Genomic DNA, 12680 nt, shown 5'->3' on the forward strand with positions numbered 1-12680 from the left:
CTCTAGAACTTAGAACTACTTAAACCTAACTAACCTAAGGGCATCACAGACATCCATGCACGAGACAGGATTCGAACCTGTGGCCGTAGCAATCGCGCGGTTCTGGACTGAAACGCCTACAACCGCTCGGCCACCACTGCCGGCTACGAAAAGGACTGCAGTTATTTATACTATGCATCGTGCCACAACTAGGTAGACATCAATCGAGAAAGGAATCACATTCCAATTCTCTTGATTAATATAAAGAACCACATTTTGCAAGTAATCAGTTAACTGAACCCCTGTCACAAGAAACTATGACAGGATCAGAATCGGACCAACTGATACCAAGTGAATCCGATATGAATATTTTGGCTGATGATAATAAATGAGCAGTATCGACCTCTGCAGAGGCAAGGTCAAACTTAACAGCAATGAAACCATCACCGACAGGAAATTCCGGTAATCATTTCTTTTTAATGTTCTTTCAGCAGTTATAAGAAAAAGAGAGAGAATGAGATAAAGCTATGTTCGAACAGTTTAATGAACTACTTGAGATCTAAGAAAAAGAGCACGAAAAACAGTTAGCCCGTAAAGAAAAAGAACGCGAACAGTTAGGTCTCAAAGAGAAAACAATGGGTGGAGTGACTACCTCCAAAGAAAAAGAACATGAAGAGAATTAAGAGGCCTGAGAGAAAGAACAGGATGAGAACATCACCCGTCAATTAAATGAAATTCTAACAAAGCGTGACGAAGTTCTGTTAACAAACCTAGACGAGCAGCTAGAAACTATCTACATCTACATCTATGTGATTACTCTGCTATTCTCAATAAAGCGTCTGGCAGAGGGTTCAATGAACCACCTTCAAGCTGTCTCTCTACCGTTCCACTCTCGAACGGCGCTCGGGAAAAACGAGCACTTAAATTTTACTGTGCGAGCCCTGATTTGTCTTATTTTATCGTGATGTGGTTGCCAACAGAATGTTTTCGCGACCGGAGGAGAAAACTGGTGATTGAAATTTCATGAGAAGATCCCATGGCAACGAAAAAAAGCCTTTGTTTTAATGATTGCCACTACAATTCACGTATCATGTCTGTGGCGCTATCTCCCCTATTTAGCGATAATACAAAACGAGCTGCCCTTCTTTGAACTTTTTCGGTGTCATCATCAGTCCCACCTGACGCGGATCCCACACCGCACAGAAATACTCCAGAACAGGGCGGACAAGCATGGTGTAAGCAGTCTCTTTAGTAGACATGTTGCACCTTCTAGGTGTTCTGCCAACGAATCATAATCTTTGGTTTGCTGTACCCCCAACATTATCTATGTGATCGTTCCAATTTAGGTTATTTGTAATTGTAATCCCTAAGCGTGTAATTGAATTTGCAGCCTTCAGATTTGCGTAATCGAAATTTAGTTGATTTCTTTTTGTACTTATGTGATTAACTTCACACTTTTCTTTATTCAGGGTCAATTACCACTTTTCGTACCATACAGATATCTTATCCAAATCGTTTTGCAATTCGTTTTGTTCATCTGATGACTTTACAAGACGGTAAATGACAGCATCATCTGTAAAAAGTTTAAGACGGCTACTCAGATTGTCTCCTACGTCGTTCAAACAGATCAGTAACAATAGAGGACCTATAACATTTACTTGGGGAACGGCGGATATTACTTCTGTTTTACGCGATGATTTTCCGTCTATTACTACGAACTGTGACCTTTCTGACAGGAAATCACGAATCCAGTCGCACAACTGAGGCGATATTCCATAGGCACGCAGTTTGGTTAGAAGACGCTTGTGAGCAACGGTGTCGAAAGCCTTCTGGAAACCTAAATATATGGAATCAATTTGACATCCCCTACCGATGGCACTCATTACTTCATGAGTATAAAGAGCTAGTTGTGTTTCACAAGAACGATATTTTCTGAATCCATGCTGACTGTGTGTCAATAAATCGTTTTCTGCGAGGTAATTCATAATGTTCAAACACAGTACATGTTCCAAAACCCCGCGGAAAATCGACGTTAGTGATATGAGCCTATAATTCAGCGGATTACATCTACTTCCCTTTTTGGGTATTGGTGTGACTTGAGCAATTTTCCAGTCTTTAGGTACGAATCTTTCTGTGAGCGAGCGATTGCATATAATTGCAAAATATGGGGCTATTGTATCAATATACTCTGAAAAGAACCTGACTGGTATATAATCTGGACCGGAAGCCTTGCCTTTATTAAGTCATTTAAGCTGCTTAGTTACACCGAGGATATCTACTTCTATGTTTCTCATCTTGGCAGTTGTTCTTGATTGGAATTCAGGAATATTTACCTCGTCTTCTTTGGTGAAGGAGTTTCGGAAAACCGTGTTTAATAACTCTTCTTTAGTGGCACTGTCATCAGTGACTTCACCGTTGTTATCGCACAGTGAAGATACTGATTGCGTCCTGCCACTGGTCTGCTTGATGTATGACCAGAATTTCTTTGGGCTTTCTGCCAGATTCCGAGACAGAGTTTCGTTGTCGAAATTATTAAAAGCATCTCGCACTGAAGTATGCGTTATATTTCGAACTTCTGCAAAATTTTGCCAGTCTTTGGGATTTTGGGTTCTTTTAAATTTGGCATGCTTTTTTCGTTGCTTCTGCAACAACGATTTGACCCATGCTGTGTACCATGGGGGATCAGTACGATCAGATATTAATATATGTGGTATATATGTCTCAACTGTCGTCGATACTATCTCTTTGAAATCATTCCACATCTTTTCTACGCTTACATGATCGGTTCGGAAGAAGTGAACACTGTCTCTTAAGAAGGCGTTAAGAACGTTTTTATCGGCTTTTTTTAAATAGATTTACTTTGCGTTTCTTTTTGATGGTTGTAGGTGTTACGGTATTCAGCCCAGCAGCAACTGCCTTGTGGTCGCTAATCCCTGTTTTGGTCACGATACTCGCTATTTGTCCTGCATAATTTGTTGCTAAGAGGTCAAGTACGCTTTCGCAACCATTTACGCTTCGAGTGGTCTCATAAACTAATTGTTCAAGATAATTTTCTGAGAAATCATTCAGTACAATTTCGGATGACGTTTTAGCCTGCCGCCGGTTTTAAACGTATAATTTTTCCAGCATATCGAGGACAGATTGAAGTCACCACCAACTGTAATTGTATGAATGAGGTACCTATCTGAAATGAGACGTAAGTTTTCTTTGAACTGTTCGGCAACTATATCTTCTGAGTGGGGGGTCGGTAAAACGATCCAGTTAATAGTTTAGTCTGATTGTCAAGTATAACCTCCCCCATACTATTTCGAAGGAACTATCTACTTCGATTTCACTACAAGGTAAACTACTTATGAAAGCACTAAATACTCCACCACCAACTGTATTTGATCCATCCTTTCTGAACACTGTTAGATCGTTTGAAAACATTTCGGATGAACTTATTTCCGGCTTAGCCAGCGTTCTGTACCTATGACTATTTGAGGTTCAGTGCTTTCTGTTAATGCCGGAATCCCTGTTATGAAGGAAGTGTGTAGTGGCTTACCTGAAGCAGTATCTAAGATTATAAATGTTTTAAGAAGTGCCAGAATACATAAAACGCCCTGGACACCAAAGTAACAGAAATGACAAAAATAACAGACCTGCTTTCATTAGAATTAAATGAGAAGGTCGAAGAGCACTTGAAGACGCAATCGGAACATACTGAAACCGAAATAAATCAGTGGGTGGAGCAAAAGGATGTAGAGATTAAGAAATATGTGACCACTGAGCTACAAAATCTGGTTCAAAAAGTCACAAACGAAGCCGCATTCGGTAGTGGCAATCCCGCAAATGAATTGCGAAACGAACTAAGCCAGATTCAACAAACCTTGGCGGGGGAACTTCCGCAGTGGCAAAGAGTAATGCACGATATAATTGCACTGCTAGAACTTAGTGAGTCTAGTGTGCAAGATACCGAGTCGAATCTGATTCGAGATCGTAGGCGTCACGGAAATGAAAGTCGTTATCATTCAACAACTTTCCCTGAAGGAAATGTTTACAGTCTTGCTCCAGAGAGGATAGCAGCGGCGGCTGACGTACTAAAGCCGAGCTACGCTGAGATTAAACTGCAAGAAAGCCTTATAAAACACAGGCACTTCCAAAAATTTTCTGCAGAGAAGAAGACCATGCATCTCGTCATTTTCATTAAAAGTTCTGCCCAAGGTTAGGACGTAGCAACAAAAAATTTAGTTTGTGACTTCACATATTACAGGTGACACCACACTATGAGCAATAGAGCCAGCGGATAGCTGTCAAACGCTCGAAGAATTCGAGACAACTTTCTTAGCAAAATACTAGAGCACTTGTATCCAAGAACGTCAGAGACAAGAGGTGTACAATTCTACCACTTACCTCCTGAAGTTAGGCAGAATGAGAAAATACATAGTCATTACTGGTACGAACCCATGACAACGAGAGAGCTGTTAACAATATTAAAACCGAAATAACTATTCCAGTCAGAGAGCAGTTAGTTAACGACTCTGAAGATAACTTGGAAATATTTCTAGCCATCGTGGATTCACTTCATTTGACCCACGAAGATAGAAGAAAGGTTAGCTCGAGTAACGATACCTCCTCTCCGCAGAACGGCGGAAATAACAGTACTAAAAATGGCAATGGTAACGGAAACAGAAAAAGGAGCTATAACAGAAAGCGGCGGACGCGAACTTAAATTGGAGCGGGTACGTCAATAATCCGCAAGGAAATAATAGTAAGAGTGGTTATGGGACACATTAGTCCCAACAGCCTAAAACTAGTCGATCTAATTCCGACAGGTGGACTGACAAATCGGCGGCTCAACCGACGCAGAATTGAGGGCCACTTGACGGAATCATTCAGTACAGAAGTAATTCCGAACACAGTAATGTGCAGGAACAAAACAGCAGTATGATGCAGCAGCATCGAGTTATGACAGGAGAGGTTGTGGACGAAAGCCCACCAGGATCGTCCAAGCCTTGGAAGTAAAGTCGAACACTCTATGCCTTCCGGCAATGGTCAAGGAGAAACGTGAAGGCGCCTCTACAAACTCTGTAAACATGTTACGCTACAACGACGGTAGGATATGCCCAGTGAACTAGAACATTGACCATCTGGCTTTCTTTTGTCGTAATATCGCACAGGTGGCCAATACGTGGAATTTAATTAAAATATTAATTACTGGACCTCACCCTCAAGTTAACGTAATAAATACTTTGAATACTGATAATAATTTTCAAGCATTAACATCTGCTGAGTTCATTTTATCAGAATTTTTACGGAATTGCAGTAGGCAGTAGGCAACAAGGCAATGAGGCTTGCTTCGCGATATCTTTGAGTTTGCAATTAAATTTATTTCTGTTACGTAAACCTTAACAAAACTGAAGTCAGTAATATAAATGAAATTATTTATCGTGAGTAAAAATCCTTACCCTGCGTCGGTAATTATCTCGCCTCTCTCTTCGCAACGCAACAATTAATTTACTGGGCAATAACAATAATAGTTCCATGGCATTCTGATTATCTTTGAGCTAGCCGCGAGTTTGGATAACGCCATTAATCCATTGCAAACAAAACTGTACCCATTTTTACTAATATTTTTGCCTGCGTAGCAACTTATATGGAGGCCGTATTTATGAGCTGGCGGATATACGCGACGCAAAGAGTATACCAAATAGCCTTAACTTTTTCCAAACAATCCCGACTACATCTTAGATTAAAATCAAAACACTTAAATATCAAAGAAGAGAGAGAGAGAGAGAGAGAGAGAGAGAGAGAGAGAGACGATGTAAACACTGATATCTGCTTCACGTAGTGATGCGTGTATTGAGTTGGTTTAGAACTTCTGCATCGTCCTTTGTAGAAGCATACGTCAAAACGTAGATAAGAATTTGTGCTTTTTTTCATTCGTAACATCTGATGAAAGTTTATTTGGGTTTAGTGAGGCCACTATTGGGAAGACGACTATTGGGAAGATGTAGGTAGAGTTGGTTCTGTGTCAGGAGGCACTCTCCACGTTTGCTCCTTGCCATTTTTCTTCGGGAGGATGGCAGTGACCTGTGCTCACCGGTACGCCCAGTGAAACACGATTCAGAATTAGTTCTTTATTTCCATAAAAAAAAGGTAGCGTCTTGACTCGTGGATGGCATCGTCTGTCAATGCTAAGGAATCGCGTCGTAAGTGACCTTCAGCCCGCTCGAGGAAGGTGACACCGCACAGGTCGTTCGGGCCTCCCGCTGCACTGGCCGTTCGCCGCTTGCGGTGGCCCGGCTCTGGTTGTACCGCGACACTGCGGCAGTGAGTGACGACGGTGCACGTGATGAACTTAACACACATCGACTTGTCAGGTTCTCTGCCCCCTCTTCCCTCCCGCTCACCACCGTTCTTCGTCATCCGTCGTACTGCGATGACGGTTGCCGTGTAGCCGTGCAGTGCGACGATATTGGCCTGCCGTCCAGGTAGCCCCTATTCGGTCCGCCGGAATGCCAGGAACGCTGGTGTCCTGATCATGGTGGGAAGGAATGACCTCCATATCCTCCCATCAGCGACAGATAGACTGGTGTTGAACTCTGCTACTGGCAAGTATGGCGAGGTAGCCATCCCTCCCAGTAGCGGCCGTTGTTGTCCGTTGCGGGCAGGTGATCTACAAGAGCGACACGTTACTTCGCTGCAATCAGAGAATAGAGTGCGAACTTCATGTACAGCATCGATCCGTCTGACCGACTGCCTTACTAGCAAAACTGCTAGGGTTTTGATGGAGCGAAGTAGTGGTTAATGTTTACGTCATTCATCATGAATGCATAGGGCTTGCTACTACGAAGGTGTCAGTGGTTTCTCGCCTGTTTCGCTTGCTTAACGAAGCATAGAACTGGTTCGTAAGAGCTCTTGGTACAGTTTATTGCATTCGCCTTAGCCTTTTTTTCGTCACATAACGGAGGTGACGTGACCCTGTTTAGCTAATCTGACCTACTACATTCTGCTGAAGTCTGCTGCCTGGTTCGCCAGAAGCGCCAAAGTTGTTTTTTGCCCTGACCCAGTCTCGGTGGCGAAATGTTTGCATTGCGGCCGCCTTGCGTCGACATTGTCATAGGGTAGAGAGTTAGCTTCACTCTGGCACTTTGAAAAGTTTACCCGTTTTACTGACCTATACAAGGTTGGCATGCAACAACAATACGCAGAGTATTCTCCAGGTTTGCCAGCGTTCACCACAAAAGTCTGATCGTAAGTCGACAAAAGCACTACGAATCCCTCGTACAACAGCAGCGGGTACTGAGAGTCTTCATCTGTTTCTCTGAACTTGACTGTATGACTTGGTTTTAATAAACCAAGCCATACACTGTGGCTTTTCCTGGGCAGACTACATTTTACGATTCATTTATAGTACTCAGGGCAACGTGCAACAACGAAGAAAAAAAAATTTCAGTTACATTGCTTTTGTCACCTGGAAACGCAAAACATTTACTCACTATCTTATACAAAAAAATTGAGTTGATGTATCGGACAAACTTTGCATTTTTCTCTAAGTTAATTACAAGTTGATTTTGTGACACTGAAGTTGTAGCGTCCATTTTGGGGCATCCTGTACATTGCTTGAAGTGCAGTGGAATGAAAACGTTTTATCTGGAAGAAAAGTATGGATTGTTAGGATTACAGAGGAGATTTATTAAAGAGGCAGGAAGAAATTTGTTGTCCTACATGACGATATGTAAATAGGTCACGGAAATGCCATTAAAATACGCAACGTCCGCATCGACACGGCAACACATTAGCTAAGTGCGACATTATTTTGTAAAATGCAGCTTCACGATGACTTTTTTTCTTCGTGTTTTGGAACTTGTAAACTAAATTCAGTGAAAAGGACCTGCATCTGTTATTGACTACGTTACAACACATCATCACTGGTCGTCAGTTGAAACTTTTTATTCTCGCTTCCCACGTCCGGGTTCCCGGGTTCGATTCCCGGCGGGGTCAGGGATTTTCTCTGCCTCGTGATGACTGGGTGTTGTGTGCTGTCCTTAGGTTAGTTAGGTTTAAGTAGTTCTAAGTTCTAGGGGACTGATGACCATAGATGTTAAGTCCCATAGTGCTCAGAGCCATTTCAACCATTTTTGAAACTTTTTATGAAAATGTAAAATCGCTTCAGAAACATCCACAGTATCACTTGGATTAATTTCAGTGCTGTTTAGTGTAGGATTAGTAGTGTAGTTACATGATGGGTATGAGTGATTTTTTTCATTGTTACTACTACTATTATTATCATTATGTCATAATATTATACGATTTAGTGCTGCAGTGTATTACATCATTAGACCTACGTCAAGCTCCCAACTATAGTCAATGTTTTCTTTCTTTCTAATTTCAAGTTGTCAGTAAGTTTGACGTAAAGGTCATATTTTATTACCGTGCCTACTTAAATTTTTGTTATAACGCTGCGTTAGGTAGTCCTATGCATTCACGGTCACTTTTCTTAAGAAAATAGAATAATTAAATAGTTAATCCTGACGGTCGCGTTATAAGAAGAGGAGATTATGCATCCTAACAAAGAAGGACTTCGTGGATGCATTTCAAAAGCGGTAGAATGGTCAGGACCGATGTATTCGCTCCCAACGGGACTACTTTGATGGTTATGGTGCAGAACAAGACCTGTGTAAGACGCAATAGTTTTAATTAATACATTTCGAGAACTTCTGGGTAGCCGAAACAGGTTTTGTAGATTCGACCCTACAGGCGACCATTCGCCGATTTAGCAGACTTTAAAAAGGACGCCGCTTTTTAATAAGCAGAGGCACCTGCCGAATAGTCGGGCAGACACAATAGCTTTAATACCGCGCTCGTCTGTCTGAAAGCGGCTCCATAAGAGGCCTGCGTCCCTGAAAACAATTAATCGGGTGCACAAAGAGAGGCAATTGTCTTAGGAGCTTCCTGTCGGCCAGTTCTGCAAGCCATTCAGCGCTCGCCGCGGCGGCTGTTGACTTCTGGGAAGCACGGTACTCGGAGGAGCTCGCGCATGATGGCTCCGGCGAGTGTCTCTGCTGATATGAGTTTAGCGACCTCTGCAGAGGGCGGCCTCTCCCTGCACCCTTTGTGTTGCCCCGCTGCAATACTTGCGCGCTCTCCTCCTATCTCCTAGATACTGCGGCTAGGTACGCGCTCGTTCCTCAACGCTTGCGGAAGCTTTTTATTAGTCTGCCGTCAAGGTTCGTTTTACGAGACTAGATTAAGTGGAATAGCGGTGAGTGTTTCTCGATAACTTTACGAATCGGGGTCGGCCGCAGAATAATCTCTCAGAGTGTCATATCTGTGAGGGATGCTTCGAGCGCACAAGCAGCTTCATAGATGCGCAGGCGGTGTCGCAATGCACCATCTAAATTTTGTTAGCTTGGCTCACTTTTTTGTCAGAGGGGTCGGTCCTGTATTGTCACTTTTGAGCCCAAGAATATTACAGAAATATTTCTCAACAACTTAAATAGTAGATACAAAAATTAATGAAAACTGAATATATATATATGGTGCCTGACGGAGAAAAAGTCACAACACTAAAAAATAATTAGTACAGAGAAATGAAATTTCGGAAATACATTTGCATAGGTAACATATTTAAGTGATTAACATTGCAAGATCACAGGTTAATGTACGTGCGAGATAAGCCATTGCAAATGTGAAATGCTGGTACATTAATAATCGGTTCAAATGGCTCTGAGCACTATGGGACTTAACAGCTGCGGTCATCAGTCCCCTAGAACTTAGAACTACTTAAACCTAACTAACCTAAGGACATCACACACATCCATGCCCGAGGCAGGATTCGAACCTGCGACCGTAGCAGTCGCGCGGTTCCGGACTGCGCGCCTGGAACCGCGAGACCACCGCGGCCGGCTAATAATCGGTGTAAACGCCAGAATGTTAGATGCAAGTATGGAGACGTGGATGCACTGTGTTGTATAGGTGCCGGATGTCAGTTCGTGGGATGGAGTTCCGTGCCTGTTGCACTTGGTCCGTCAATACAGGGACGGTTAGTTCTGTTCGTGGATGACGCTGGAGTTGTCGTCCAATGATATCCCGTATGTGGTCGACTGAAGACTGATCTGGTGATCGAGCAGGCCAAGGCAGCATATCGACACTCTGTAGAACATGTTGGCTTATAGTACTGGTACGTGGGCGAGCGTTATCCTGTTGGAAAACACACCCTGGAACGCTGTTCAAAAATGACAGTACAACTGGTCGAATCACTAGATTGACGTATAAATTTGCAAACAGGGTGTGTGGGAGAACCACGAGGGTGCTCCTGCTGTCATATGAAATCACACCCCAGACCATAACTCCACGTATAGGTCCAGTGCGTCTAGCACACTGGTGGGCTGGTTGCAGGCCCTCAACTGGCTTCCTTCTAACCAACACACCGCCATCAATGGCGCCGACGTAGATCCAACGTTCATCAGAAAACACAACACATCTCCACCCTGCTCTCCAATGAGCTCCCCTTTGACACCACTGAAGTCGCAAATGGCGGTGGTCTGGGGTCAGTGGAATGCACGCTATAGTGCGTCTGGCTCGAGGTTGAAATATTACCGTCAAACCTCCTTGCCTAGGGACGCCAGATGAAAGTTGATATCGTCAAGCTCTGAATGAAAATTGCGCAACGGATACCTGGGGAGGGGAGCTTGAGAGCGCTACCTAGAGAGCGTGCCCTTTCTGTATGATACTAGGCAAGGGGCTGGAGGGCTCACACGCTGATGTGTGGGTCCCTGCATTCTATATCTTTTATTTCAAATGAATTCCTTTAACTTGACTTCTTTGTGATTTTTAAGGTATGTTAAAGAGTAGTGACAATTGATTACCTAATTATTTTAAACATTATCACTCGACTTTACAGAATCTGCATGCACATTTCTACGGGCAAGACGGAATTACGTTGGCCAAATGTATACCACCAAAGTCTCCCAATATTTTACATGGGACATCCACTATGTGAGGAGGATAACAGGCAAACTGGGGACCAGATACATTAACACAGGGGGTAAAATTTCCGAAATTCAACGAGACCATTCATTTCCTTACACATTCCAAAGCTGGAAATAAAAGAATTAGTACAAATATTCAAAATATGGTGGGCACCCAGAGATCTTCCTGGGCCCCGGTGGAGGGGATGGTCGAACCACTTTGCCGTGACCAACCTCTCCACCCCAAATCTTGTGACACTGGAACGTCTTTGACTTTTACCTGCCTGTGCTGTCTCTCTGGTCCCCTACCCAGGTGTGAGGTTGGCACTACTATACTACAGAACTACTTCCCAACTAAGATTTGGCCACGCTTTATGGAAAGTTCATGTGCAGATTCACATTCACGTACAAGAAATGCGTAATACACGACACATATAAATATGTATCATGAAGCCTGACACATTTCTTCCAACCTGTCCACATGGGTTCTGTTGCACCCGGTGCCGGCCGTGTCGTGCAATAAAATTGGCGGCGGAGCCTCCTCTGTTTGTATTTCCCAGTGCGAGCGAGCAGCGAAACCTGCTGCTTATAGAGCGGAAACTACTGTACCGCTTCAAAGTAATCCATTTTTAACAGTTTGTTGTGCCACTACGGTGCCAACTGCTGCTCAGATTGCTGTTCCAGATGCAGTCTTACGCCAAACGCTATGGTCTTTCTTCTCGGTAATGCCAAAGTGGCTGTCCAGAGCCCGCTCTTCTCGCGAGCGTACGTTCTCGTGATCACCGCTGCCAGCAATCACGTACAGTAGCTACATTCCTCCCAAGTATTTCTGCGGTATCGCAGAAGGAACATCCAGCTTCTCGTAGCCCTATTACACGACCTCGTTCAAACTCAGGGATGTGTTGATAATGGCGGCTTTGTCGCCTTAAAAGTATTCTTGATCAACATCATCTCACCACGTCCGATCTGACGTCCGTTACAGCGTGTATTCAAAGCAAACCTGATTTTCATCCTTAGAGTGGCTTGACCAGAGATCATCTTTGAGATGTAGAAACACACGTACCAATTTTCGTTTATATCGCACAGCTCCTTCTTGGTGTTACGTTTTTTTTTCCGGGGGTAAAATCCCTTAGAGTAAACTAGACAACTGTAGCTCAAAACAAGGAATGTTTATTGAATAGAGTTTGAACAAATATGGGTTGGTGTCCTACGGTTGATTTGCTATTTCAAATGAAAATAAAACATTTAAACAATAATAAATTATGCAGTGTAAATTATGTAGTTATGCAGTGCGACCAGAGTGTTGAACACTGTAACAGGCGCAAATAAAGTTCATATAATAGCAAATTAGATCTCGAAATAATACTGTTACCATCTTACAGTCGCTATCTAAAGTGCGTTAATCTCAGTAGCTACAGCAAAAATATCCAACAGGTTCTTCACACACGAATTTAAACGAAACTGCAGGGAAGTATCACGGTTTACAGCTGCCTCAAATCCCGTAAACCAACTTACAGCTCAAGTCGCCATGCAAAAAAATCTCTGAAACACACACAAAAAATTATAAGTTCCATAAGAATGTCTGGAACCACCGCTCACTAAATTATTCCAAGTTCCGTGAAATTTTAAAATTTTCAGCTTGCACACTCGTGAAACTCCAACGAACGTTAATCTAAGCCAAGACGCAACTTGGCCGCACAGTCCACCCACCTATCAAAGTTCAGTGTTTAAACAATCTTCACCATT

Source organism: Schistocerca americana, chromosome 4 (assembly GCF_021461395.2).
Source record: "Schistocerca americana isolate TAMUIC-IGC-003095 chromosome 4, iqSchAmer2.1, whole genome shotgun sequence".
NCBI lineage: Eukaryota > Metazoa > Arthropoda > Insecta > Orthoptera > Acrididae > Schistocerca > Schistocerca americana.